The sequence below is a fragment of the Lissotriton helveticus genome, chromosome 6 (assembly GCF_964261635.1).
Source record: "Lissotriton helveticus chromosome 6, aLisHel1.1, whole genome shotgun sequence".
NCBI lineage: Eukaryota > Metazoa > Chordata > Amphibia > Caudata > Salamandridae > Lissotriton > Lissotriton helveticus.
The window spans coordinates 1088996902-1089021861 of record NC_136067.1 but is presented as its reverse complement, the minus strand read 5'-3'; the positions used below and the strand labels follow the sequence as shown (position 1 = coordinate 1089021861).

The 24960-nt window shown below is 42.6% G+C and overlaps 1 protein-coding gene across 2 annotated transcripts in view; it reads left to right on the top strand.

The window, feature by feature from the left end:
* RGS7 (regulator of G protein signaling 7) overlaps positions 1-24960 on the top strand; it is a 1941513-nt gene that overhangs the window by 1490220 nt on the left and 426333 nt on the right. The window lies entirely within an intron of this gene.

Genomic DNA, 24960 nt, shown 5'->3' with positions numbered 1-24960 from the left:
AAGCGTCCTGCACTCTTGGAGTGGGCAAGCCACTCCTCCCCTTCCTGCTCTGTGAGCAGAGTAGCCCCGCCCCTACCCAGATGAGCAAGGGGAAAAATAAAGTTATAATAACAATAAATTATTATCATTTTATTTTTTCCTCGTTGACCTTCTCAGTGGGGCGACGCTCCTCCGCCAAAGTGGAGGAGCCGTCACCATAGTAAATCAGTGAGACATATCAAGAATTAATACCCCTAATGAGTTAGACAGTCAAACTTAGGCTCATAGACAGATGGGACCATGGGATGCCGATCAGCACCACATAGTGTGAGTACCAGCATTGTCTGGGGAGAGTTGGCCTCTCATCTCACAAAGGCACATATGCCAGTATTAGTAGTAGCACAAATGAACAAGCTAACCACAGCTACAAAATATACAATATTGGTATACTTAAAAGCAACTGGCATGTGTCTCAGACACCTGGGCCTCGGATTGTTCCAAATAATATGAGTATACCAAATACCACTAAGCATTAGCTACACTGCAAACTCACATGGCAACAAAGAATACCATGTGTTGTTAAAGGGTGGGTCACAACTGCAGTATGTATGTGGTACTACCCAGAGTTAGAGGAACATGTCCACATTCAATCCTTTCCAAACAAAAATGGATCCATGCAGAGCGCTGGCATTCTCGAAGTTATGCTCCTACTGTGGCCTATGCACTGCCATCTTCATTCACTGCATCACAGCATGTGAAAAGTTATAGCACGTAGCACTTTGCAATTAAAGGATTCTGGAGCCCCCAGCTAGAAGCATAGATAAGCACCATGCTTTTCTGACCCCTTTCTGGTATATCTCCTTAAACTGCCATAACAGTCCAAACACTGGAACATACTATGAGAAACACTGGAACATACTTTGAGAACCAAGGGGCATATTACCAACAACTAGCGATAATTATCGCTATGTTGGCTTAGCGGCAATAATTTTATCGCCTTGTTGCGGCGATTTTTTATCGCTTAGGAGCCTTGCTATTATCAAGCTTTATCTCCTAAGCGATAAAAATCGGCCGAAATGCATGAATATCGCTGTAAAGTCAGCGATATTCATGCATTACCGAGCTAATGCTCTTAGCCATGTTATCCACCTCCCATTGGATAACATGGCTAAGAACTGCTCAGGGCAGGTGTTAGCTTTTGGAGAAATTCGCGCTTAGCGCGAATATCTCCAAAAGTTGGTAATAGGAGATAGCGATGTTAGCGACTGTTTCCAGTCGCTAACATCTTGGCACGCCCACTTTGCATGTCATTAGTGATAAATATCTCTGACATGCAAAGCGGGGCCCAAGATGGTCGCTATCTCCTACTAGCTGTCGCTAACTGGTGTTAGCGACAGCTAGGTAACAGGGAGATAATTTTATCTCCGCTTTCTTGGCTTTTAAAGCCAAAAAAGCGGAGATAAATCCCTTGATAATATGCCCCCAAATCTCTAGAGATACATGTATGTCCTTCCATTCCATTGAACCAGCACTCCCACAGAGAATGCTGTGTGGCTCAAGTGGGAGGTCCCCATCCTATGTGGCCCCAAGTCAGTGTCAACATGCGTGATTGTTTGTTGACTAGTACCACCTGTCCCCCCATGCATGCCACAAAGTGACATTGTCAGACACTTCAGTTCAGAGCCTCTAAGTGATGTTGCAGACTCAAGATGGTCAGAATGGAGAAGCCCGCACAACCAGGGCATCGTGGAAACTAGGGGCCTCATTTATGAAAAGTGACGCATCGCTGCATGAAAACAGCGATGCGTCACTTTTCACTGCGCCCTCCTTGCGAGACCAATGATGCGTCATATTTACAGTATGACGCATCATGGCGCAAGGAGTTACAGATACGTCAGTATTTCTGACGTATCTGTAAGCGCAAAAGTCACGCATTGCTGGAATGTGTCACAAAAGTGACGCAACTCCAGCAATGCTTCCTTTCACATGGGGAAAGCCCCATGTGAAAGGGCTTGCGTCAGTCTTACGCCTGCTGTGAAGCAGGCGCAAGATTTTGACTCAACAGCGTCCTAAAAGTGACGCAGTGAAATCTCATAAATTTCACTGCGTCACTATTAAGAGGCTTTTTGCGGGGGAACGCCCCCTCTACACACATTATACCTGACGGAGGTATAATGTAGCGCAGGGGTTTACAAAGTGACGCATCTGCTTAGATGCGTCACTTTGTAAATAGTGCCCAACAGGAGGCATGTTTTACGCCGCCGATGCGTCACAAAAAGTGACGCATCGGAAGCGCAAAACTGACTCAAGGCCTCATAAATGAGGCTCCAGAAATCCACTGAATCAATGACAGGAAAGCTTGGCCCTAAGCAGCACGTGATGTCAAGACATGACACCAATGGGAACATCAACAGTAATGATGGCATGCATTTGACACTGGCTAAGACTACAATTGCAAAAAAGGTGGACGAGATGCTTAGTATTTTGAAAACAAAGATAAAATAATATAGACATTTGGGATGAGTTTGCAGAGGGCATAAGCAAAAAGAGCGGGCAGTCCATTCTGATTCTCAGAAGTCCATAGCGATAATTTTAGAGTGAGCTTACACAGAGATAATGGAAGGTTGTTGGTGTTAGATTACGTTACCAAGAAATGAATTTCAGGTTTTGGAGTACATTAGGATGCCTTGCATCATCACTCTATTTGATCAGAATTTCCATTGCCCAGCACATCCCCTGGACTGTTTTCAGTACAGCATTTCTTAACACCTTCTGGTTGAGGAGTCCTGTTGTACCCCTGTGGTTATGTGTTTCACAATATGTTTATGTATGTATATGTATATGTATATATGTATGTACATTTTATTTTTATAGCACGTAGGTGCACATACAGGATTGAAGGCAGTGTACAGGGCTGAAGGCAGAGACACCATCAGATAGCAAATCGAGACAGGGCTGCTGGCTTCAGTAATGGGTTCCACCTATTTAGTGCACCAGGATTTTTCACTATTGATCACCTGATTTCTGGTCCTTTATTGTGGGTGAGTCTTACTACCTGAGTCTCACTCATGGTAATTTCACAATAATTGGACAGAGCATGTTTGTCGCCAGTGTCCATTTTTTAGGATAAGGCCACTCTGTGCAGCTATGGTAAGAGGCACTGGGCTTGCTACACATGAATTTGTGTGCACTAACTGTGTGCACAGCCTGATAGCTGTCCACAGGTAGCCTGATGCAGAAGGGGCTCTGCAAGGATAGGCACTGACCTGGGGTATTTGTTATAGTATATTTGGCTTTCGTAGGTAGCTCTGTAGGGGTTATTGGAAAATCTGCAGTGCGTTCACTATTATGCGCATAGGTGAAATATGCCTTGAAGTGCAGTTTCATTCCACTTAGACCTACACAGTCGAGTGACGTGTCAAACTAGACTAAAACATGCATGCTGAGTTTGATGTTGCAGGTTGCAACAACATACATATACATTGTATGGAATGTCAAGGAATGTGACATTTCTCTGGCTCAGCTCATAATCAGATTCCAGGCCTTTGTCCCACCTGATGGGCCAAGATAATCTCGGCTCTCCCTAGTAGAGGAAACAGAGGCCTCCTCACACAAAGGGAGCATTTATCAATGATTGACTAAGTTCCTGGGAGAGGAAAGGGACATGAGGGGAATCTGCATTTAATGAATAATTGCCACACTGCACCTGGCTGAGTCAACCTAGACCCATTGAACAAAACAGAAACCCCAGAAATCTGAAGCCACCATAAGACCTGCTCCCATTTGAAATTCTGGTGGGTAGGTGTCTGCAGTGAGGTCAGAAAGGGATGGAGCTAAGGCCCTCATCGAAGCTCTTTAAGAAGAAAACTTGATGGTGCCTTTTTGGATTGTCCCAGAATGCTGTGCAGAAGGGTTGGAATACGGGTGGAGGGATGATGTGGCATCCTTGTGCTGGCCAGGGGTGCCTGTCATCTAGAATTTTCCAGCTCCAATTATAAATCCTTGCACCAAAAGAAGACAGTAAATAAGACCCTGGACCTGGAAGGTGAAGACAGCAGAAACATGGACATTTGGAAGGAGAATCGATGCCCTGCAAAGATGGGCTAAGGACTTTGTCTGCAGCTGAGACCGGGTAGTGTTCTCCAGAGCCATTGGCGTTGGCGCCCTTCTGCCCCCTTCGGACTAGTTGGGGGGAAATTAGGGCTTCACTGCCATTCCATGTACCCTGCAAAACAGCAAGAAGGCTCTGGGGCTTGGAAGTGTGTGCAGGAGTGTAGTGGGAAGGCTGCGTAAGAGGCCCCCACCAGTAGGCGAGGAGCTCCAGGAGCCACGAGAGTAGAAGATTGGTGCGGGATGCAATAAAAAGCAGCTGCCTGCAAAGTGCACCCTTTAGAGGCTAGGAGGCTTGTTGAAAATGCTCCAGGTGGCTAGAGCTCTCCGCCAGGAGCAAAATTAGACATTCTGTGAAACAGGGCCTGAAATATGGCTGTTTAAAGATTTGACCTTTGATCCTTGCCAGAAATGGAGAAACTGAGTGCATGGGGCTCATCTGAAATCACTTAAAATTGCCCCTAGGATAGGCCAAGGCTCAGGAGTGGGAGCAGTGCTCCGATCTATTTATCTAATTTGCCCAAAGAAGGGGGCGTGTCATGTGGCCCTGGGTACCCCATCCCCCATGACTTGGTGCAATATTGATTGAGTCCCAGGACTCTATTCCAGGACCATGATGTGTGGAGGAGAGGAAGGAGTGCTGCCGTGCCCACCCAAGGGGGTGTGGTCCACCCCTTTCTCCCCGTGTCCAAGGGGAGTATTGCAGCCACCTCAGCATGCACGCCCTGCCTGCAAGAAGCACACTTGAAGAATAGAGATACAAGCTTTCGTGCTGGCAAGCAGAAGTACAGCTGGGCATGGACCCAGCTGGGGTTGCGGGACTGGACTGTCCATCTGGCCCAAACATCACTGGAAATGCGCCTGGTGCCCCAGGTAGCCTCACGCCACATGCATTTTTGTTTTTGGGTCACTCAGGTAGGAACAGGGCCCCCAAAAACAAAAATGTATGTGGCGTGAATCCACAATAAACAAAGAAAAATGCTGCTACAGAAAGCCACAAAATCAAAAGGAAAGCTGCCCCAAGCAGCAGACATTCCTCTCATCTTGTATTCACTGCTCCCAACAAGGAGTGCCCCAAAATGTCCTGCATGGGTCATAATTCTTCTTTGGAGAGCTCTGTGGTGCCTAAATCTGGGCAGAGACACCACCAACATTTTACACAGATGTTGTGGGGGACTGCATGATGTGTCCTAATTTTTAGGGGGTAATGAATCCATGCCCCAGAGGAGAGCTTTTGTGTTTTTGAAGCACTTAAGAAGCTAAAGGTTTTTGAGGTTCTGGAGTGTAGGCACCCCGTGTGGTTCGTCCTATGTTCATTATATGACTTGAAGAAAGTAAATGTTAGACTCTGACACATTTTTGTGAATGTTTTCCAAAATACGTCATTTATATTACTTGTTGACAATGATTATGAATTATTAGAACATTGGAATGTTCTACAAAGGCTTCTCGAAGTTCGAGGGGATTTATATCCCCTCGAGCTTCCGGAACCCTTTGTTTAATTTGTTAAAACATTCTGCCCTCTAGTGGCAGAATGTTCTAATAGCCTTATAGCCCTTCTTAGCAGGGCTATACGGCTATTAAAGTCCCGCTGTTTCGTTAAAGTCCCTCGCCTTCGGCTCGGGCCTTTAACGATTCAGCAGGCCTTTAATAGCCGGTATAGCCCGCTACGGCGGGCTCTAAGGCTATATTATTACAATGTTTAATAACGATGACGTTTATATATGCTTAGTGTCCCTATTGGTTTCAGTGATGCATCCTATTCGCTTACCTTTTTTTAAGTCTGTTTATTGAGGATTTTAACATATGTACAACGTATGCCTGAACACAACACAGGTCTGGTGGCTTAGTGGACCAAAGCAGGGACCTCTGTTTGATCTCATGGTCACAAGTTCAAATCTCAGCGGGTCCACACATCCTTTCTGAGGTTTATAAAATTAGTACCATTGAGTTGGGTAACAATAAACATCTGTTATTCAGTGCCCAGATGCCACTTTTGGGGTGAGCGTGTGCTTCACAAATACACACGTTATGTTAGTAAACAATCTTATATCAAAGGTGGCATTTTCATGTATTTTATAGAGTCTGTGTGCAAACATGACAGTTTTCATAGCTTACTCATTGACAATTGGAATTAAGCCACGTTACCAAGTAATGCTGTTCACCATCATTCACTTCAGGGCGGGCGCTAATCTGGGGGGAACCTCGGGGCATATTACCAAGGTGGGCGATAGGCAATTATCGCCGATTTAGCCGCCGTTTTCGGCCACTAGGCAGCTATAATTCTATCACCCTATTAGCAAGCTGTCGCTAACTGATGTTAGCAACAGCTTTTAGGCGATTGCGAGCGGTTTGGGGCCCGCTTTGCATGTCAGCAATGTTTATCGCTAATGACATGCAAAGTGGGCGTACCCAACCAGTTAGCGACTAAAAGCAGTCGCTTACATCGCTATCGCCTATTAGCAAGGCAGGCGTAGCGTTGGAAATATTAGTGCTAAGAGCATTTAGTCGCTAATGCGTGAATATCGCTGTATTCTCAGCGATAATCACGCATTTCGCCGCTATCGCTGGATATTTTAGCACAATGGAGAAAAACGTTGCTAATAGCATGTTTTCTCCACTAACATATCCAGCGATAGGCAGCGATTAAATAAATCGTCGCTAAGCCTATTAAGCGATAAATATCGCTACTTGTTAGTAATATGCCCCCTCGTTTCTTGATAGCTCGGGCACATTTTTAACATCTAAGGCCTGCTGATCTCCCTGTCTTACCATTTCCATTCTTATTTCCTCAACTATGCGCCATTTCCGCACATCTCAAAGCCAGCTTGCCAAGTTCGGGTCACGCAGAGAAGTGTGGCTCAATGGTTAGAGCGGCAGACCCTGATGCAGTAGTCTGGTCGGGACCAGGGTTCAGTTCCCACCTCGGCGGGTCTCGGGCTCAATTTCCTCAGACCTGATAATTCTTGCCTCGGTGCCTATTCTAATCATGAGTCCCACTCTGCACCTCTGGGCAATAGCTTGCTTAGTTTCTACAACGGCCCCAACAAAACGCTGAGGATGCCTGACTTCACCTTGGGGGTGCCCAGGAGTGAGCTCCTCACAGGGAAAGGCCAGGAAGGGTTCCTTGGTGGTATTCGTACAAGCGCCGAGATGCCTACGGGTAGTCGTGCGCTATATAAGTGCGTAACCATTTCATCATCAATCATTTCATTTCATTTCACTCTGTCTATTGCAATAAGTCTCTTAGCCAGCAGTAATGTGAAATCGAAAACTTTTTCATTCTGTTTTTCGTTCAAATAGCACCCACACCCAATAAACACATCTTGAGTTCCAGCCTCAAATCGAATGGAAGACCTTTCAATATCGGAGTGTCACCTGCCCCCAGTTGTCGGGCAAGAGTTGGCAGTCCCAAAACAGATTTAGATAGGTGGCCTCCTTGTAGTTACATTTGGGACATTCTGTGTATTTATGTGAGTCTATTTGATGGAGCATTGAAGGTGTGGCATAGGCCTGTCCATAAAATGAAACCGAATTAGTCTTATACTGGCATCACTTGTATCTGTTTGTATGAGTCCCAGTGCCTCTGTCCAAGTCTTATCTGTCAAGCACTCTCCTCACTCATCTTCCCATATTAATCTAACTTTAACTACTGGTGGTTACTTATCATCACACGGATCACTGACTAAATATCGACGGACACAATATCGACTACCCAAAATATTGAGGCCAAAATATCGACAAACAAAATATCGAATTCCTATCTACAAACAGGTAAGTACCAAAATATTGAGTCCAAAATATCGTTTATATATATATACATTGTAAAAATATCGAATTTGTTAAAAATAATGTAAAATAATAAAATTATTAAAAGTAAATAGCTAAAATATGCTTAAAAATACTGAAAATTACCTTAAAATTAATAAATAATCAATTTAACTTATAAACAGATAAAAAATAATCATATCTGTTAAAACATATATATATATATATATATAAACATAATATTAATAAAAAATACACAAAATTATTACCGTAGGATAGCGTAGGGGTAAAAATTACTATTCCCACTCCTGGAAGTGCAACAGTAGGGAAAGCGTTGGATAGCGTAGGGCCAAAAATTACTATTCCAACTCCAGAGAGTGCAACAGTAAGGAAAGCGTTGGATAGCGTAGGGGTAGAAATTACTATTCCCACTCCAGAGAGTGCAACAGTAGGGAAAGCGTTGGATAGCGTAGGGGTAAAAATTACTATTCCCACTCCAGAGAGTGCAACAGTAGGAAAGGCGTTGGATAGCGTAGGGGTAAAAATTACTATTCCCACTCCAGAGAGTGCAACAGTAGGGAAAGCGTTGGATAGCGTAGGGGTAAAAATTACTTTTCCCACTCCAGAGAGTGCAACAGTAGGGAAAGCGTTGGATAGCGTAGGGGTAAAAATTACTATTCCCACTCCAGCGACTGCAACAGTAGTGAAAGAGTTGGATAGCGTAGGGGTAAAAATTACTATTCCAACTCCAGTGAGTGCAACAGTAGGGAAAGCGTTGGATAGCGTAGGGGTAAAAATGACTATTCCCACTCCAGCAAATGCAACAGTAGAGAAAGCGTTGGATAGCGTAGGGGTAAAGATTACTATTCCCACTCCAGAGAGTGCAACATTAGGGAAAGCGTTGGATGGCGTAGGGGTAAAAATTACTATTCCAACTCCAGTGAGTGCAACAGTAGGGAAAGCGTTGGATAGCGTGGGGGTAAACATTACTATTCCCACTCCAGTGAGTGCAACAGTAGGGAAAGCGTTGGATAGCGTAGGGGTAAAAATTACTATTCCCACTCCAGAGAGTGCAACAGTAGGGAAGGCGTTGGATACCATAGGGGTAAAAATTACTATTCCTACTCCAGTAAGTGCAACAGTAGGGAAAGCGTTGGATAGCATAGGGGTAAAAATTACTATTCCCACTCCAGAGAGTGCAACAGTAGGGAAGGTGTTGGATAGCGTAAGGGTAAAAATTACTATTCCCACTCCAGAGAGTGCAACAGTAGGGAAGGCGTTGGATAGCGTAGGGGTAAAAATTACTATTCCCACTCCAGTAAGTGCAACAGTAGGGAAAGCGTTGGATAGCGTAAGGGTAAAAATTACTATTCCCACTCCAGAGAGTGCAACAGTAGGGAAGGCGTTGGATAGCGTAGGGGTAAAAATTACCAATCCCACTCCAGTAAGTGCAACAGTAGGGAAGGCGTTGGATAGCGTAGGGATCAAATTTACTATTCCCACTCCAGTGAGTGCAACAGTAGGGAAAGCGTTGGATAGCGTAAGGGTAAAAATTTCTATTCCCACTCCAGAGAGTGCAACAGTAGGGAAGGCGTTGGATAGCGTAGGGGTAAAAATGACTATTCCTACTCCAGTAAGTGCAACAGTAGGGAAAGCGTTGGATAGCGTAGGGGTATAAATTACTATTCCCACTCCAGAGAGTGCAACAGTAGGGAAAGCGTTGGATAGCGTAGGGGTAAAAATGACTATTCCCACTCCAGCGAGTGCAACAGTAGGAAAAGCGTTGGATAGCGTAAGGGTAAAAAATACTATTCCCACTCCAGTGAGTGCAACAGTAGGGAAAGCGTTGGATAGCGTAGGGGTAAAAATTACTATTCCCACTCCAGAGAGTGCAACAGTAGGGAAAGCGTTGGATAGCATAGGGGTAAATTTTAATATCCCCAGTCTCGTGAAAATAAATTTATATAAATCACATATTTTTAAATTAATCAATTAATACATTTTAATTACCAATTAAGAATTAATTAATTACCCATTAAAAACGAATTAACAATTTATTCAAAATAAATAACTAATAATTAATTAAGATGTTTAATTAATTATATTAAATTACTTCCCACCCTATTCCCCAATAAACCCACAACCCGCTACTAAAAATAAAATAATATTATTCACATAATTATCAATTAATCAATTAATAAAAATTAATTATCAATTAACAATTAATTAATTAACAATTACAAAATAATTGACTATTTATTCAAAATATATACCAATTAATTAATTACCATGTTTAATTAATTATAATTAAATTACTTCCCACCCTATACCCCTATAAACCCACAACCCGCTACTAAAAATAAAATAATATTATTCACATAATTATCAATTAATCAATTAATAAAAATTAATTATCAATTAACAATTAATTAATTACCAATTAAAAATTAATTGACAATTTATTCAAAATAAATACCAAATAATTAATTAACATGTTTAATTAACTATAATTAAATTACTTCCCACCCTATTCCCCTATAAACCCACAACCCGCTACTAAAAACTAAAATGATATTATTAACATAATTATCAATTAATCAATTAATAAAAATTAATTATCAATTAACAATTAATTAATTAACAATTAAAAATTAATTGACAATTTATTCAAAATAAATACCAATTAATTAATTAACATGTTTAATTAATTATAAATAAATTACTTCCCACCCTATTCCCCTATAAACCCACAACCCGCTACAGAATTAAATTACGCAAAAATTAAATAACATTAAATTAATTACTTACAATAAATTACAAATAAATATACACTTTTCACACATAAACTAACATATAAAACACTTAAAAAAATTCGATATTATTAAAAAGTCGATAATCTTAATCACCTATATTATGTACTTCGATATTTTGACTGTGTATATTATTAAATTCGATATTACAGTACTTACCTTCAAAACGATATTTTGGATGTCTATATTCTGTCCAGTCGATATTTTGTCCATTCTATATTTTGGACTCGATATTTAGGTTACTCGATTTTTTGGAATCGATATTTTGCCCATTTACCGAAGTCATGATGAACAGATTCTCCAGTGATTGTATTGAAACATCAGTTGTGAGTGGTCTAATAGTACTCACCCAAATATGCAATGTTGGAGACCTGCTCTGAATGCCATCTATCTTTCAGTACAAAATCCAGCCTTAAGTATATATTGAGTGTTGGTGTGTAATGCGAGTAGTCTCATCTTTGCGGATGCTGCTCCCTCCGTATATCAGATAAGGTCCCTCATTGCCTGCACCAGTGAGTCTCCAACCGGCATATATAAAAAAGGAAGTTTGGTTTTCTGTCCACCACACCATCTAGAATACAAAGAATGTCTCCCAGCCACAGCATTGCAGTACGCAGAAAAGGAGCCACCAACTCACAAAACCTGTGGTTATTAAGAGTGTTGGCTACATCAGTGTGTATACGCCTAGAAGTAAAATATTTTCCATTAAAGGAGCTGGACGCCATCACATACCACCCTAACTATTTGTTACCACTGTCTTTGTTTAAAATTATGTTCTGCGGGGCCACCCATATTCCCACTCCTCTAGCGTGTGTGCTTTAGTTGGCATGGTAATATATACCTCTTCACTTATGTTGTGGCTTGTTTGCTACAGGGGCTAGTCATTCAATGAATCAACAGCATTTGTAAAGTGCAGCACTGTCACATCTAGGGGTATCTGGGGACTGTGTCTCCCTTGAAGAGCCTGGCCATGAGTCTCTTTCTGAAGTCTGGCAGTGAGTGGGGTGTGCCGAGAAGGAAGGGAAGGCCATTCCAGGTCTTGGCAGTGATGTAGGAGAAGGAGCAGCACCGCTGCAGCTGCGGCAGATGGGTGTGTGTGTGTGTGTGTGTGAGGGTGAGTGAATAGGAGCACAGGTGTCTAGCGTGAGAGGAGGAAGTTTAATCAATGGTTGATGTAGCATGTTCTAGGTCATGCAGGGCTTTGTAGGAGTGAGTGAAGAACTTTAACTGGCATCGTTTTATGGATGGGAAGCCAGTGGAGGTCTCTCCGGTGGGGGGTGATGTGGGTTCATTTGGGAGGTCCAGCTTGATTCTGGCTGCAGTGTTCTGTATGGTCTGAAGTCTTCTGAGGATCTGAGTGGAGATGCCGGTGAAGAGGGTGCTGTCGTAGTCTAGTTGGCTGGTGACGAGGGCCTGAGTGATAATCTTTCTGGTGTTGGATGGGATCCATCTGAAAATTCTGTGGAGCATGCGAAGTGTGTGGAAACAGCAAGAGGCGACTGTGTTAACTTGTTGTTTCATGGACATTTGGCTGTTGAGGATGATGCCGAGGTTGTGTGCATGGTCGGGAGTGTAGGTCTGAGTTCTGCAGGCCACCAGCTCTGGTCTTCCTGAAGATCAGTACTTCAGTTTTGTCAGAGTTGAGTTGGATGCAGTAGTCTCCCATCCATTTGGCTACGTTGGTCATGGCGTTGCAAAAGTTTGTTTTGACCTTGAAAGGGTCTGTGAGGGGAGTCACGTAGATGTCGAACAGGGTGGGACTGAGTGATGATCCTTGTGGTATGCCGCATATGATGTCTTTGGGTGCTGAATGAAAGGAGGCAGTCAGATGTGCTGTGTGCGTCCTGTAAGGAAGGAGGTGATACACTTGAGGGTGTCTTTCTGTATGACTATGTCATGGAGTCTGTTAATGAGGTTGTTGTGGTAGACTGTGTCAAAGGCCTTGGAGAGGTCAAGGAGGATCAAGCACATGGTTTCTCCATGGTCGAGGAGTGTTCTGATGCTGTCTGTGTCGGAAATCAACCCAGTCTCAGTAGATGTGTTTCTTGAGTACAAGCTAATTGCACTCCCAATTTCCCAAATAATGCACTCATTCTGGCTCTCATGTTGTAATTGTTTAAACCCCGGACTTTTCAGGTGTTCAGAATGACAGTGTCTGTCAGATAAGCATGGAATTAATAATACTACTATGTATGTCATGCCATCCGTTATATATATTCCGTGTCTGCTCTAGACATTTGCCACCTTGGCATAAAACTGTGAATACTTAAACAATAGTCCTGTATGTCTCCTCATGGCTGTACTTCAGCCCATGCATGTTTTGCCAGGGCTATGTACGAGTTTGCTGGGCGATTGAGAGCTGGGTAATTATGTTACGTGTTGTCCAGAAGGTTGTTGTGGGGGTGTGAGGTGTTTTAGCGTGAGGTGATGGGGTGTGGAGCAGATGGCTGCAAGCCGTGGGATGATACATGGCGGCGTTAGCAGTACTAGGTGTAGAGTAGGAAGTAGGGGAGGGGGTGTCAACTCCAGGGGTGTCCGACGGCTCTAGGGTGAGTGTGAATGACGGTTGAGTCAAAAGCGCAGAATGACTTGCGATGGAGACGTGCAGGGGTTAGGAAGCTGATTGTGATTGGGAATAATAGGGGAGGGGGACTGGGGTCTTGTGACTTTGTCCATAATACAAGGAAAGATATTATCTAGTAGGTTTAGGCTATGGTCCGAAGATTGAATGAGGATGATCCCAGTGTGATAAATGGTGATAGGAGCCTTGGCTTTGAAGACCGTGTGCGGAATGATGGAAATAGTAAGACCATGTGCTGTTTTCCTGGTGGAAGAGATCGAGAGCGGGGCGAGGAAGGCTTTCCTCCACTGGGCTCTTCGCTTGGTGTAGAAGATGGCGTCATTGGTCATGTAGCCCTTATTTGTTAAAAAGTAAGGATCTGAGATTAACGTCCCAGGATGTGATTTTAACCGTTGGCTGCTTTTTTTTTAACAGGTTTGCGGGGTATATAATGTTGTAAATGTGTAGTCCTGTGCGTTCTGTGATGTAGTTGGCTCTTGTATCTTTAAGGAACCGGACTTGGAATTAGTAGGTGAGTTAAGGCTAAGTAGGAGGGGGGTCTCACCTGAATATTTGTAGTGAGGTGAACCAGAAAGATGTGTTGATGATCCACTAGTGATCGGTAGTTTTAGTAGTGCTAAATATGGATAAGTGGTCAGATCAAAGTGGCTACAACGTTTAATGCCAGTGATTGTTCTTGATGGTAGTTCAAGATGGCTGCGTCTTTTGCTGCTGATGATTGGTCCTGGGGGATAGTCCTTTGTAACTTTCTGCACTTTCAGTTAGTGTGTTGAGTAAGGCTGTAGTCCTCTTTCAATTGCTGTTTAAACGATGTTGACTGGTCCTATTTTCATTACCTTTATCGTAGTTTTAAAGGGGGAAGTCCTATGTCTCTTTACAGACAAAGGCCCCACAAAGATTAGTAATGGTTCTACGATTAGCCAGAAATTGTGTTTGGTCCGGACCCATGAGTAGCAATATAGGCCAGACTGTCACACAGCTGAGTAGTGTGGCAACCCCTTTAACACACAGAAAGGAGAGCAATGAGGTAGGGCAATGGGCAGGATTTAATCCAGTTATGAGAGCTTCTGGCCCAGGTTTCTCCAGCTTCTTAAGTGCAGATAACATACAGAGCGCTCTATTACATGTGAGTTCAGGTTCTGGTATTAATGTGGAGAGTTAATGAAGGGGCCCAAGTTGTTCGCAAGCCCATTTCGTGCAACAGGGCTTGCGCTCTGGTAATTAGGCAGCATCCCGTAAGCGGCAGGGGGGGTGGGGGCATCAAGAGTCTTCACCTGGGAGTCTTTAGAGAGATGAGCCAAAAGCTCATCTAGAATTGTTATAGTTTCTGATCTCTTTCCCCCACTAAGCCCTCTGGCATAGATTTTATAGATGTCGATATTCCGATGGGAGCCCGTTGCCAATCTAATAGCTAGTATATCATTGCACATAGTTGGCAGCTCAGTTAGTGTCTGGCTAACCCAGATTGTAAGCCCCCCTGAGGGCCTTCCTTTATCTCCACATCTCGCCTTGATATGATAGTTTAGGTACCCTAGCTGGAAAAGGGGCTCCACTAGCCATGTCTCTTGAAAAAGACATATGTCAAATTGATCTATAAATGTATACCACTCCGGGGATACACCCTTTGACTTTAATCCAACTATATTCCATGATAGAATTCTTGTACTAGTGGAGGTGTAGGATGTCTCAATTTTCTCATTATGCACCGGGACTTGTGTTACTATATCCTCCTTTCTTCCCTCGAGAACAGTATCTTTAGCGGTTAAATTATACAAGGCTGGGTTTGATTGAATTAATGTGGAAGAGATAGCAGCAGTCTCGCTGACAGATAATGATCTATCATGTGTGAGTAGGACGTCAGCGAGAGCGAGATCCCTTTAATCTTTCTCCCTTAAGGGAGACAAACCCATGTATGTGGCTAGTTCTGGGGGATTAAGCTTAATACAAATGCCAGAGCAGGTAAGATTTTGAGTACGAATATCAAAGTCAACAAGGTTGTATACCAAATAACGATGGGGAAGTGTCAATGCAATATAGTCTAATGATAGTTCAGGCGATGAGTGTCGATCAGTCATAAGGATGTCTTCTCTAATTACTAAACGACAACCCCTGACATGCCGTATCCACTATATACATTTGTTGTGAAGAGAATCCACATCTTCCCCGTAAGTATTGCCAGTGCATTTGGGGATGTAAGTCATGTATACTATATTTTCCTTTCCAGTTTTAATAGGATCTCTTTAGGCAACCATAGTCTAATAGGTCCTGGGTGGTCATGATTGAACGGAAGCAAAGATGTTGGATTTTGTGGTCTGAGGTTTTGATTTGTAGGTCTTGCTTTAGATCCCCTATCTGAATAAGGACGTCCTGTGTTACTGTAGCTTGCTGTTTTTTTTCTTCATAGTTGTTAATATCAATCAGAGCTTTAGTGTGACAATGAGCGTCTGGCCGGGTATTACTAATCTTGTCCCCCACTATGCTTGGGCTATTTCAGGTGTGTTCTCTTAGCATGGTTTTAACCTGCTGGATAACTAAGTGGGCCTTGCTTAGGGAGTCCACTAATTTACAAACGGAGGCCTTAAGACACTGAATCTCATTCATGATAGCAGTTAACTGTATGACAGCAGAACTTTGTGATGGGCCTTGTAATGACTCCATGGGGCCACTTGCCTCACCTGATTCTTCTATATCCTCGGTGGTGCGGGTCAAATGACTCATTATGGCCTCCCTGCAATCTTGGGGGAGAACAATTTAGGGAGTGGTCTCTGTCTCTGGTTGTTCTTTCAGAATGTCAAATCCATTTGAGCATGGGAAGACAGCCATAACATTCAATACAGGGTAAGTTGGCGATGTATCTACAGCTGGGCTTTCAGGAAGGGAGCTAGGGGAGTCCTGGGTATCAAGACTTTTAGGTATCTTTTTAAACATATCTGGAATTCGCCTGTTTGTAGGCCCATTTCCTCCACACTGCTTAATATTACTATTGGCTGTGGGATCATATTGAGTAGGGTCTAGTAATAACTTACATTCAGTCAAAAGATAATCTATTCTATCCATCACTCCCTCACCTGCCCCTTGTGTTCCAACCAAACTTTTCCTTTTGCCCCTTTTCAACTTTTTCTCTCTTCCCTCACCCATATCACCCTCGCAGGATTTGCTTTTGCCCATGATAACAATAGATGAGAAGTTCTCAGATGATTAACACAAATAAAAAATAGAAAAACTAGCATCTAAAAACAGATAGTCCCATAGATGTAGATCTCAGTTGCAATAGGCAAAAGAATAAACCTTTGGTCCAATAGGCTCGCTAATATGCACAGTGAACAAAACCCATCAGCTTTAAGGTGACGGCTAGTCAAATTTGAGCACAGTTCTGTCAAAACAGACCAAACCAAGCCAAAGAGAGTAGTCTCGTCCAGTCTCTTCCTTCACAGGCACTAAGAGATACAAGTGGCTTATAAGAGCCGTGAGGTGTGAGGTAAGACAGCGTTTTGTGAACAAAGCTGGATCCAGCACGACCCACTCAATATCTGGGCCAGGTTGAACGAACACACTGGATCTACGGTTAGCCCCTAACAACTGAAGTAAAGAACTGCTGGTTCCAGTTTTTTCAAGGACAAGACAATAAAAGGAGAGCAGTGGAAAAGAACCAACTCACAGTTTGTAGTCTCAAGAATCACCAAAGTCCACAGCCAAGGGGGATGGCCCAGCCTCATCTGGCTGCCGATGGGTCCGCCCTTGGCCCGGGCTTTGCCCGGACACGCCTGTGCGCGCCCAGCACTGCGTGAGCCCACAGGAGCTATTCAAGGCTCCTCCGGGCGCATGGAGTCGGCGTCAGTGGTGGCTGTGTGCCGCCAAGGAGCCAGGAACGTGTAGTCCTGTCCCGCTTCCCCTCAAGATCCCGGCAGTGATGGCAGCAGGTAAGCAGGCTTCTTGATTATCATAAAACTTGGTTGACGGCACAGGCCAGTGATTGGAGAGCTCAATGTGCTGGCTAAGCATACTCCTGGAAGTTTAAGCCATACACATTATGTGGCAGATGGAGCAGTATACATGGATGTCATTTAGGTGTCACCAGGGGTTGCATATGGTGCCCCTAGCTTGCCTCCTGCGAACCCTGAAATTACTCTTGCGACGTCTGACCTCAGAGATCACAAAGGCAGTGCTAGGAACTTATTGTTAACAAGGGCTCTCGAGGGCCTTAGTACTTTGTATAGCTCAGTAAAGAAAACCGACAAACATGTTCTGTCAAAGGGGTTTTGGTTATGCCAGGCTAGCTGTTGGTCGATCCATGCAGGGTAGGTAATGAACATAAATCTGGTCACCATACTCTATGTTTTTAATCATGTTTTAATATAGGGCCTCGTTTCTGTCTCTAAGCGCTATAAATAATGTTTGTAGTGTGCATGCCTTTAAGTAAGGGTGTAGTTGTAAATAATGTAACTAAAAGAACAGATTTAGCTTTAAAAACACCTTCCTCACCGAACACAAATGTGCAGTTTTTGTTAAAAATAACTTTACCTTCCTTTTTTCCCAATAATGATGAATATTTCGGGGAAAAAAATGAAACTAAATGAGATTTATTTTGACCGACGCAATTGCGTGATCTTGGGAAAAGTACTTTAAATTCTGACCTGTGCCTTATTTCGCTTACCTGACAAAAGCATGAGAAGCCATTGTGGGCACTTGTTTAAACTGGGCACAGTAGATACCAGGCTACGTGCCTTAGATGGAACAGCTAGAGAAACATATATGAACTGTACACAGTGCTTAAACTACCAGTAGTAACAGAATGCTTTTCACGAGGCTTGTGAATTACTTTATTTCCTTAGCAAAAACCTTAACTCTGTGTTTTAACTGTTTACTGATTGGTGACATGGGTTCTTTGGAGTTAATGTGTAGGTTTAACGAAGGGAGTTCAGTGGTTTCCCAGTTTAAGATTAATATTTCATGGAAGACCTCAATGATGGACACATTCAGTGCGACTTTAAAAAGGGTATTGTCAGTAGTGCATCTTCTGATTAAATACTTTAATCTGTACCCTTACTATTTAAAGATTTGTAACACAAGTGTAGGTTTGAATACTCCAAGTGCTATAAAAGGAAGACATATGCAAATAACTTGGGACAGTGGGGTCAATGTACTAAGCAAAATCACAAGGTTTGCAAATGTGAAATGGCTTGGTGGTAGCTAATAAATGCATTTTGCAAAAGGTTACCAAATTGCAAAATGAGTTTAGAAATGGATCCTCAATCGCATTTTGGAAGGGCCCTATTTAGGACATCCCTTCCGAACAGCGATTCATTTTGCAATGGTTTGTAACCGCAATCACAGTTGCAAAGTATTGAAAAGTTACCATCTCCAAAAAGAAGGTGGTAACCTTTACATAAACGGCAAGATGTTCTGTTGAGACCCGTTGTTGTTGTGGTGATTGTTAGACAAGTTTCTGGGGTAGAGGTACTTGAAGCTAGGACAGCACATGTGGAGTTGTATAGGGCATTGGAAGCTGGGTTATACATTTAGGGATGTGATCTCAAGGAAGTGGATTGTTGATGTGTGCAGTCCTAGGTTCTAGTACATACATCAAAATCATCGTCATCGTCATCTTTAGTTTTCTGAATTCATTGAGCCTGAAATAGCCTTTACCAGTGTGTGGGTTTTGCTTATAAAGTATTAATACAAGTCAAGTCAAGTCAAAAAGGCTTTATTTCGATAAAAAAAATTATCATAAAAGCTTCACATAAAATTCATAAGAACAATAAAAGGAGCCAAGAATAAAACAGTTTACAAAAAGAATCTACGCATAAACAGTTAAAAAGGAATTCAGTGTTTTTCTTTTAAAAGTCACATCATGAATTAATTAAGAAGAGAATTAAACAGTTGATTTAAGCCTTTTGGCTCGGATTGACCAAGCCCATGATAAAAATTTGGCGAGAGCACAAACATAGGTGGTACGGCTATCAGACATTAAAATACGAATTGCGTCTGAGTGGCACCTAGTGCCCAATTGGCGACATAGATGTTTAAGCCATATTTTCCTAGGTAAATTGTACTCTCCACATTCAAACATAAAATATGCCAATGTCTCTCGTCTGGCTAGACATGCTGGGCAAAGCTCTACAGTTTGTGCAGGCAATTTCCATCTTGAGGTAAAAGTGTACAGCGGCAATGTTCCTGCTCTAAATTTAAAATAAAGAGCCCTATCAAATGGTTTGCCAATAACGTCCAAATAAAGTTCACGCTTTGGTAAGTCCTTGAATTTTAAGAACTCTTCAGTAAGTCTGCCCATAGAAGCATTAGTATTTCGTTGGGACGTAATCCAGTTCCAATAAAGTTTCTTAAGGATTGCCTTTGGAGGAGAAGATCTATTAGCCCATGAATCATTTAGGCCCAAATTAAGTAGCAAGATTTTAATGTCACTCAGCCATTTGATTTTGTGCCACCCTGACAAGGACATAATTTCTGCGAGGCCTTGCGCATATTTACTAAGTTCAGGCACTCGCCACAATCGTGCCCATAGTAGGAGTGGGCGTAATCTTGCTAGATCTTCAATAGGGCGACAGCCTAAGTCAAGCATTAATGGGATCGTAGGGGTACCCTGGGGAAGTGACATAATCGCCCTACAGAATTTCCTTTCAGACTTTGGCAAATCATTGGTAATGGATGAGCCCCAAAGCTCCGCCCCATACAGAGCAGAACTGACCCCTTTAGCTACATAGATATCAAGAACAACAGCTATTGGTCTGGTTACACAGGAGCGTTGCTCTTTCAGAATAGCTCCTGTTATCCTTTTGTGGGATAATAACATTTTGTCCAAATGTGGGGACCATTGCATATTGTGCGATAAACGGATGTCCAGGTAGTCAAACACTTCTACTCTCTCCAGAGGTTCAGCATTCAGGATTGGAGGGCGTGCTACTTTTTTTGGGGGATTCAACACAAGATATTTGGTTTTGCCCGTGTTAATTACGAGGCCCCGTTTAGTACAAAAAGATTGAAAATTGTTCAAGAGCCTTTGAAGGCCCATCGGGGATTTCGATAATAAAAGCGTATCATCCGCAAAGAGGAGGGTGGGTATACGTTCTCCAGCCAGGGATGGTTCATCTGAAGGATGTTCTCGAAGGTGCTCAACCACCCCGTTGATGTAAAGAGAAAACAGGGTGGGAGCAAGGACACATCCCTGGCGGACCCCTCTCTCTACCGGGATACTGCTAGATTTTTCCCCTCCTGGACGACACCTAATCTGGGCAAAACTATTTTCATGTAGCCTAACCAGTAATGAAAGTAAGTAGTGTGGCAACCCCATGTCGGCCAAGACTCTCCACAGGGTCTCCCTCGGTACAAGGTCAAAGGCAGTCTTTAAATCCATGAACGCGAGATAAAGACTGCCTTTGCCTATAACCACAACCTTCCAATACACCATCATAAGCCTAAAAGCTTGTTCTATTGTCCCAGTACCCACTCTAAATCCTGCCTGGTAGTCAGAAAGGATTTTATTCTCTTCTATCCAGTCCAATATTCTGACCAGTAGAACCTTGCCGACTACTTTTTGTGAAATATCCAGCAGACTGATCGGTCTATAATTGGACGGATCTTCTCTGGCACCTTTTTTAAAGATGGGGACCACTTCCGCCCCTTTCCATGACGAGGGAATCGGAGCACCCTTACAAATGGCAACAAGTAAGGAGTAAATGAATTTACCCCACTTTGGAATATCCGACCTCAGAAGATCGCCAGGAATTCCATCCAAGCCAGCGGCTTTTTGGGGCTTGATGGTACTTATAGCATATTCCACCTCTTTAATTGTAAAACCAAATTCGTCGGGGTCAGTACTCCAATCTGATAGATTCGTTATTGGAACCACAAGCCTCCCTTCAGCGTCACTGGGATCCTCAATAAGAGGCAGATCATCTTGTCGGGAGTATAACTTTGAAAAGTGGTTAACCCACGCTTGGCTTGAAATGTTACATGTGATAAGATCACTATCTGGCCTATTTCTGGCTCTAATTGTATCCCAGAAACATTTTGGGTCTTTTTTGAGGCTAGCTTCTTTGAGAGTAAACCAGTACTCTTCTTCCCATTCTTTTTGAGCGTGTGCCAGTGTGATCTTATGCTGTTTCCTGGCAGTCTGTATCAGAGGTTGGGATTTGCTTTTAATGGCCTCTAATAAGAGGGACTTTGCCCGTCTGCATGCTGGGGTATACCAATCATGCTTTCCCCTGGATTTAGGATGGGACAAGTTCCTCCCTGCAGAGCCCCTTACCCAAAAGACTTCCCCTATGGACTTAACAACTGTCTCAAAAATAGGTGTTGCCTTTTCAGTTAACACAACTGGATTGGTGTTATCCAGTTCTATTTGTGAGGCCATAAGTAATTCTTCTATAGTGGAGATCTTAGTAGCGTCCATAGCGATTTTATTCCACTTTAGACGTCTTCCAAAGTATTAATACTATTATTGATATTTCTTATTGCATGATGCATTACTTACAGTAATTTTAATCTTATCAAATCCAAAAGACAACAGATTCACATTAAAATAGAACAGGAATTTAAATGTAACAAATATTTATACTATGAATTCCATGTAGAGCAGGAATATGTTGGTATGCGGAGGAAAGCAATGTTGATGAATGCACAAGCATACAATAGATGTTCCCAAGCTTTTTACACCATAATTGTGTGTGACCATGTTACCTTGGTAGATGGTGGCTTGACACTTAGCATACTGTTATATCCTGGCTTTGATGTTATTCATGCAATCTCTTGCTCTGCCAGAGGAATGTTCATTGGATGATGTGTTATAGGGGCATATTATCAAGGGGGTTTATCTCCGCTTTTTTGGCTTTAAAAGCCAAGAAAGCGGAGATAAAATTATCTCCCTATTACCTAGCTGTCACTAACACCAGTTAGCGACAGCTAGTAGGAGATAGCGACCATCTTGGGCCCCGCTTTGCATGTCAGTGATATTTATCACTAATGACATGCAAAGTGGGCGTGCCAAGATGTTAGCGACTGGAAACAGTCGCTAACATCGCTATCTCCTATTACCAACTTTTGGAGATATTCGCGCTAAGCGCGAATATCTCCAAGAGCTAACACTTGCCCTGAGCAGTTCTTAGCCATGTTATCCAATGGGAGGTGGATAACATGGCTAAGAGCATTAGCTCGGTAATGCATGAATATCGCTGACTTTTCAGCGATATTCATGCATTTCGGCCGTTTTTTATCGCATTTGCGATAAACCTTGGTAATACCAAAGTTTATCTGCGATAAAAATCGCCGCAGCTCAGCGGTAAATTTTTGTCTCTAACCAAGCGATAATTATCGCTATTGCTAGGTAATATGCCCCATAGTGTGTTGGGAGCCAGAGATGTCAGTTGAGAGGGGCTGAGCAGCATGCTGGGTGCTCCTGGTGGAGTCTTGTACTGGACTTTACTTCATGACCTGTAACTAACTACAAATAAACATCTGAAGATCCTCAACACGTCTGGACTCAGGGGCATATTATCAAGGGGGTTTATCTCCGCTTTTTTGGCTTTAAAAGCCAAGAAAGCAGAGATAAAATTATCTCCCTATTACCTAGCTGTCGCTAACACCAGTTAGCGACAGCTAGTAGGAGATAGCGACCATCTTGGGCCCCGCTTTGCATGTCAGTGAAATTTATCACTAATGACATGCAAAGTGGGCGTGCCAAGATGTTAGCGACTGGAAACAGTCGCTAACATCGCTATCTCCTATTACCAACTTTTGGAGATATTCGCGCTAAGCGCGAATATCTCCAAAAGCTAACACCTGCCCCTGAGCAGTTCTTAGCCATGTTATCCAATGGTAGGTGGATAACATGGCTAAGAGCATTAGCTCGGTAATGCATGAATATCGCTGACTTTTCAGCGATATTCATGCATTTCGGCCGATTTTTATCGCTTAGGAGATAAACCTTGATAATAGCAAGGTTCCTAAACGATAAAAATCGCCGCAGCACGGCGATAAAAATATTGCCGCTAAGCCAACATAGCGATAATTATCGCTAGTTGTTGGTAATATGCCCCTCAGTTACTACACATACCTTGGTGGCACTCTAGTTAAAATCTAGAGGGTGTCTATAGTAGATATGAATCTGCTTCCATAACTGCTGTCATTTTAATTAAACCTACATATATTGCTTAGCTCTTAACATCAGCAATGCCACTTCCTGGATGACATGCAGGGCCGGACTGACTACCGGGAAGTTTGGAATGCTTCCGAGCTGGGGGCTGATTTCCCTGCAGTGGGGGCTGATTTTGTTCAAGGAGACCTGAAAGCAAAACGAATTTCGTTTAGTACACGCAGGTCCCCATCAACGAAATATGCCCCCAGCTCAGCAGCATTCCAAACTGCCCGGTAGCCAGTCCGGCCCTGATGACATGTGACATCAGTTTCTGTTACATCAGTGAGTCGAGGGTAATATGATGTCACTTCCTGTGATGTCATTGATGTGAAAGGGCATGTGAAGTCATTTTCGCTACCTCTGGTATTTTAGTGAATCAACGTGCATGGCAGTATAGAGGGTACATTTCACAACGCTTACCACTTTTCGCATTTGAGTAACTCCGCTGAAGCTTCTCTGCAATTATTACTTTATTTCTTATTTAATTATTTATTTAAGTGCATTGTCCTATTCCCATGAACATTTGACACATTTAATACATATTACATGAACTGATAAAGGGGTTATACAACATTTTTATTACTGCTTCAACGGTGTACACATTCTTAATTAAAAAGGTTGTTTTATATACTTTCTACAAGCTTGCTTTAATGATTGGGAGACACATCACACATTTATTATCAAACATCTTGTGGGTATTGGAGTATTATTCGTCCTTCAGCATTATCCCAAAGACAGTTTTATTATACTTTAAATGAGTCTGGGGTCTCTGGCCTACATATGGCAGGTAACAGTGTGATTCATTATTATGAAAAGAACATTAGTGAGACTTTGTCGGGTTGCTGTTCATATGGTCAATATTACAAGATGGCCAGGTGACTGTGTTTAAACCCTTTCTTGTAGAATCTAATATAGGAACTCACAAAGAGGACTCACAGCTGCATCTGGGAAACTTATGCCCTGTTCAAATGTGTATCATGGAATTTGTTTGGAGAGTCTGACTTAAAGCATACCTTAAATCCTTGAATGCGGTTGATAAGAAATTGTTAGTTGTGGGACTTAGAGGCCCTACTTTGCTGAACTTTACGCTGGTGCTCGTGTAACGCATCACACTTTAGTGTTGTATACAACAAGCTGTAAAAGGGTATGCAAATTGATGCTATCTTTTACGTTGTGTTGCATCGCACAAGCACTCATGCAAATCTTTAGTATATGTGGGCCTATTTGTACAAATGATCATAGATTTTCTGGGCTAAAATGCAATCTTGGACAAAAAGTGAAGGCTACAGGATTGGAAAATGTAAGCCAGATGAACTGTTATTTGATTATGAGATTCGTTGTGCAGTTCTTTACGTAACGCATTCGTTTTTTTTTTTTAAATTGTAGTCAAATGTCATATATTTAATTATATTTTTATGTATTATTGGTATATCAGGTTTTCTTGCTGGGAAAAACTTGTTCTGCAATTGATGAAAAAATATAAAAATTATAATACTTGAATAAGGGCAAGGCATTAATGTGGTAAGGCAGGCCCAGATTTATAAAAGCGCTCTGATACCTCCGGG